At 39.9% G+C, this 5,986-nt stretch overlaps 1 pseudogene; it reads left to right on the top strand.

Annotated features, from left to right (window-relative positions):
* Positions 1-4,079: 4,079 nt before the first annotated feature.
* Positions 4,080-5,786, top strand: LOC102815720 (annotated as a pseudogene).
* The last annotated feature ends 200 nt before the right edge of the window (positions 5,787-5,986 follow it).

The raw sequence follows: 5,986 nt of genomic DNA, 5'->3' as shown, positions 1-5,986 counted from the left end.
AAATAGCTGTATCTTTTCTCTTTTGTTGTTACATGCCATGGCGTCTGGTTCAACTCATAACAACCCTGTATAAGGTTTCCATGGATCTTTAGGTGAGCTTGAACTGCTGACTGCGCAGTTCAAATCAACCTTGCAATCCATTGCATGAATCCGCAGTGCCACACCAGGACTCTCTTTTAGCCCATTATAAATTCCTTTGTCCTTAACCTTGATAGGAAGCTTTTTGCAATCCCTCCTGTATTCCTTGTTAAACTGCCTTACAATGGGTAAAGGGCAGAGCCCTTCAGGTACATTTTTTTCCTACTGCCTAAGCAACAACTGTTAGGTACTAAACTTGTATGTTATTGCTGTTAAGTGCCATTGAGTCAGTTCCGACCCATAATAACACTAATTAAATTCCAGAAATTAACCTTCTGCAAATTTTGGGTCTCCGTGTTTCCTCATGTGAAAAGAGAATCAAAATGCTGAAGGAAGTCTCCATATACTGGACTAAGTTTAAAATGAAAGTCTTGAGAGTTAGAAAAGCCTCAGTAGGATCAAAAGAATCAGAAAAGCCTTGCAGTAGAAAAGAAAGTTCGTAGGCCATGTTTTGGCAGAAATAAAGAACACCAGCAGATCTGAGTTAGCAAAGAAGGAAGAAAGGAATCTTAGCAGTGAGAGAGTGTCCCTCCTCACTCTTTTCCAATACAAATGGGAACTTAAACTCCTTAGTACTTTACCAAATTCTCAATAATTAGGATATCCAACTATGAGAATTCCATGGGTGGCCAAGGTAGGTGCCAAGCACTTCAGCATCAGATATGTGGGATCTTGAACCCCAACAGACCAAAGATTCAAGATGAAAATGAGAGAAAGAGAAGGGGAAAGGGACACAGTTAGCATGCAAAGTGAATCTAAGTACGCATGCTTCAGATAGTACATTGAAGATCCCTTACTACTCAGAGGGATATGAGAAAAACAGTCATGGGAGCTTCTCTTCCACTTGCAACAGCCAAGGCACCACCAGATGAGCCAGTGTAGCTGTCCTGGTTCCCAAGGATGTCCAAAATTCACAAATCTGACTGGCTTTACAAATGTTTCAGGACACTTTCCTAGATTAAAGATTCTTTCTCTGTTAAGTAAGATGTTAAATACGAATAATTGAGCATGACAAGAGGCTTCTTACATAAGCAGGAATTTATTTGTGGGAGAGACAGTACCTTGACAAGGCCTAAAAGCCTGGCTTTGAAGCAGTGCTGCATACTGAGCAAGCTTTAAATAGGACACTTATACACCTTACTATGAAAATGTGAAATGGAGGAACAAGGAAATGATTGCTTCTTCCTGGAATTTGTCCAGTGGGGAGAGATTATGGTAAATAGATGCATGCACAGCCTTTTTGCAAGATGGATTCTGTTGTAAAGGCTTCTAGGACTCTGATCATCATTTATTATCCAATGTATTTGACAGAGTCCTTGCTGGAAGGTCATATTTTGGTCAAGGCTAGAAATTCTGCACATGCTCTGGATCAGATTGAAGTGGGTTCTAACCTCAGAGTTGATGAAAGGAAGTTTTACATGGGAAGAAGAGAAAAAAATATAATGATCCAGGATGTGGGTGAGGTTGTTCAGGGTGTGGGGGAAAGACAAGATTCTGTAACTAGGGCTGTTTTGCCTCCTAACCTGCCAGCAGATCTTTGGTCATTTTTGGTTCTTTTGTCAATTGTTTTTAATCCCAAGTTTCTTCATTACCTTAGTATTCTAGCCTGGCTCAGTTTGGGTGAAACAGTCCAAAGCAAATAAGTTGCCCATCCCAAAATTTGTACGTATTTTGTTTTGTGATATAGGCTGCAATTGTCTAATGTAATAGCACTCTGATTATTTCCTTCCTGAGTTCCCAGTTTCCATTTGTTCTTATTTCCTGCCTCTTTTGCCTTCTGAGCTTTCTTTGTGGGGCAAATGCTGCCCTTTTGATCTCATATGGTTGATTGCACTAGGGAGTACAGGCCTCTCTGTAGTTATTATTCACTTATAGGCTAGTCTTGTCTTTGACGGAAAATTGATCCTAGGAGTAGATTCAATTCCAGGCTTAAGGGCTCTTAGGGTCACACTCTTCCTGGTTATACTAGTTTCTATCAGACCAGTACGTATGCTCTTTTTTTATGATTTTAGATTTTGATCTACCTTCTTTTTTTCTTTTTCTCTGTCCAAGATCTTCTTTTGCGATACTGTCAACAGTGGAAGCTGAGCACCATATAGTTCTTTTGGTCTGAAGGTAGTGGAGGCTGTGATGTGCAGTCTTTCTTACAGTTTGGTGGAGCCATGTGACTACATCATGACCAAAGAATGTAGGTAGATTGCTTCATATGTCTCAATTTGCCCAGAATAGTCCTTATTTATACCTACTGCCATGGCATTATTACTAATAAAGTTCCCTTTAACTCTGGAAATTGTCCCAATTTGTATGATGAATATATGAAAACTCATCCTGAATGGCTTTTCAAACCTTCCATACCTTCATTTCCAAACTCTCTCTTTCCTCATCTGCAGACCAAATGTAGAGGATTTTGTAAATAAAGCTTATGGTCCAGAGCTAAAAATCCTTTCAAAGTTTTATAAAATTAAACAAATAAGATGTCTACAGTATTTTGTTGTTACTGTTATTTTTGAGGAGCAACTGGTGAGATTGACCCATCGACTTTGTGCTTCAAATTCAACTTTACAGTCCAGTGCATTAACCCACAGTGCCACACCAGGACTCCAGTATTCAGAAATATAGAATTTTTAAATATAGAAATGTATACCTTCATCTAGTCCTACAATTGATACACAATAGTTACAAGCTGTATTTTTTAAAGATTTTAATTTCTATGTTTTTGACTCACCACTCATCTATCAGTTTATTGTACTTGTGGTGTTGCTGTGATGCTGGAAGCTATGCCACCAATATTTTAAACACCATTAGGGTTACCTGTGGAGCTCTGGTAGCATAGTGGTTATGAATCAGGCTGCAAACCTTAAAGTCAGCAGTTTGAAACTACCAGCTGCTCCATGGGAGAAAGATGAGGCTTTCTGTCCCCATAAAGATTTACAGCCTCGGAAACCCTGTACAGGGTTGCTATGAGTAGGTTCCAACTCCACAGCACATAACCGCCACCACCACCAGGGTTACCCATTATGGCCAGGTTTCAGTGGCGTTTCCAGACAAAGATTAGGAAGAAGGAAAGGCAGACCACCTCTGATAATTTTTTGCATGACAGTGAACATTGTCTGATTTAGTTCCAGAAGATGAGTCCCTCAAGTTGGAAAGCACTCAAAATTCAACTAAGAAAGAGCTTCCTTCTCAAAGTGGAGTTGGCCTTACTGATGTGTATGGAGCAAAGCCTTCAGAACCTTTTCTAATGAAGGAGCATGACTCAAAATGAACAGCTAAAAACATCTATTAAGAATTTGAACATGGAATATGTGACGTATGGATGTAGTAAAACTGAAAACTGTCAAAAATGAAATGGAATACATGATTATCATCACTTTGAACCAGACTGTCATGTGGCTTGCTATGCCATGAACATGAAGAAGAATGTTGTCACGATCGTTGTCAAAAGAGCGTTCAAAATCTATCTTGAAGTACAACAATGTCTGTGTAGGATAATGGCTATGTCTCTACACAGAAAACCACTTAATACCACTGTTATTTAAATTTATGCACCAACTACTAAAGCCAAAGATAATGAAATTGTAGAATTTTGCCTACTTTTTCAGTCTAAAATTGATCAAACATGCAATACAGTTGCATTGAAAATTGCTGGAAACTGGAATGTGAAAGTTTTGGAAACAAATATGAAAAATAAGTTATTGTAAAACATGACTGTGGTGATAAAAATGATGCTGGAGATTGCGAGACAGAACTTGGCAAAGCCAATGACTTTACATTGAAAATATATTTTTCAACAACATAAATGTAAACTATACACTTGAATTTCACCAGATGGAATACATAGAAATCAAATGAACTACATCTGTGGAAAGAGATCATCAGCCAAAACAAGGCCAGAGACTGACTATGGACTGGACCATCAGTTGGTTATATGCAAGTTCAGGATGATGCTGAAGAAATCTAAATCAAGTTATGAGAGCCAAAATACTAGCTTAAGAACATCCCACTTTTTGCTCACTCTGGCCTTGTTCCCGAGTGCCACAGACATTTTATATCCAGCTGATTATTAATTTGAGACTGCTTATGAACCCTATGCCTACCCAGATGACTATGACATGCACACAGAAGGTACAAAGCAGGATTTAGCTTGTGAATGTCATTATCAGGTGACCCTTGAAGTACCTAAAAACTTCATTCAGTATTTTTGTACTATGGTCTCAGATTTGATCAACCAGAAGGTGTATGAGCCAGAGGTGGGGTCAGTTGTGTCTCCAGGGATGTCATTGACCAGAGGCATATGAGATCCAGGGCATCTATGAGAACATCTAGACCAGGATGATTGAAAGATTCTTCAAGAACCTGCCTTGACCTAAGGCTGAAGTCAGTGCCACTGGGTGACAATGATGCTGTCTTCCTGATTTTGTACAAAGGATTAAGCTACAGACACATATGGATCATAGTCAATGAGGGATCCTTCTTGAATCCTATTACAACTATTGTAATTTCTTCAACTACATCCTCAATGCTGATGGTCCGGCTCCCCTTGAACTACCCAACCAGTGGCTCTGGGATATCAACTATGAGTTCATCTACCAGTTTTAATCATTTAGTTATTATCACAGTTGCAAAATCTGGAATGTTCACAGTGTCTTCAATACCCTTCATTCCCTGTTAGACAAATCCAATACCAGCATCAGTTGGAAGTGTACACAGTAGACGTGACCATGAGAGTGTGACTAGAGAATATGAACAATACTCTCTCTACAAGATGCTTAGCTAGTTCAAACTGGTGGGCCTTCTGTGCCTGCACTCCCCGATGAAGGATTACTATGAGGCCATCAATGTGCTGGAGAATGTTGAGGAACAAGAAGAACTTGGATGCCAGGGTGCCTGAATGTCAGGTATTATTGTGTCGGGTTTATGTACCTGATGATGGACCACTATAAGGATGCCATCTGGGTCTTCTCTACACCCATCAGATCAAGAGCATGCTCCAGAGGTCCACATGTACGTATGAGATGATTAACAAGTAGAATGAGTAGATGCATGCACTGCCGGCCATTGCTCTTACTATGTACCTCATGTGTATGGACTAGAGCATTCACATCCAGCTGTGTGAGAAATACCAGGACAAGATATGGCACATGCAAAAGGGTGGCCCACAGGTCTATGAGGAGCTCTTTCGTTACTCCTCCTCCAAATTCCTGTCTCCTATGGCTTACAATTACTACAAAATGCACCCTAACTAACATAAGGAGCCTTTCCTGCAGCAGCTGAAGGTATTTTCTGATGAGGTGTTGCAGCAGGCCCACCTCTCAACCATTTGCAGTTTCCTCAAGTGCCACACCGCCATGTCTTTGGCCAAGATGGCTAGCTTCCCAGACCTCATAGAACAACAATTTCAGATCCAGGTTCTGGTCTTCAAGAAAAAATGAAGACCTGGTGTGGACCAGTCACATCTGCCATAGATGGTGAATTTCAGTCAGCTTCTGTGGTGGACTTCTATTCGATAACCATATGATCCACATCACAGATACCAAGGTTGCCAGGTGCTATGGGAATTCCTTTATCTGCCACATCTGTTCATCCACGAGATCCATAAATTTGAAGAGTTCATTTGAACTCTGAAGAAGATGGGACAAAGATCTTGAGTTTATTGCACTGCATTCATGAAGAAACTCTTTTGGGGTTACTATAGATGAGAAGTGTTTTTTGTCATCAGGAAGCCTATTTTCAGATCAGCTGTCAACTGAGCTGAAACATGTATGCATTCAGGACTGAAATATTTTAAGTAGATCTCAATAAAGGATCTTTTTTAGAGCCAAAAAAAATTAGAGAGAGAAACAATATC

Source organism: Chrysochloris asiatica, unplaced genomic scaffold (assembly GCF_000296735.1).
Source record: "Chrysochloris asiatica unplaced genomic scaffold, ChrAsi1.0 scaffold00058, whole genome shotgun sequence".
In the NCBI taxonomy this organism is placed as follows: Eukaryota; Metazoa; Chordata; class Mammalia; order Afrosoricida; family Chrysochloridae; genus Chrysochloris; species Chrysochloris asiatica.
The sequence above is the reverse complement of the archived record's forward strand: the minus strand, read 5'-3'. Positions and strand labels throughout refer to the sequence as shown.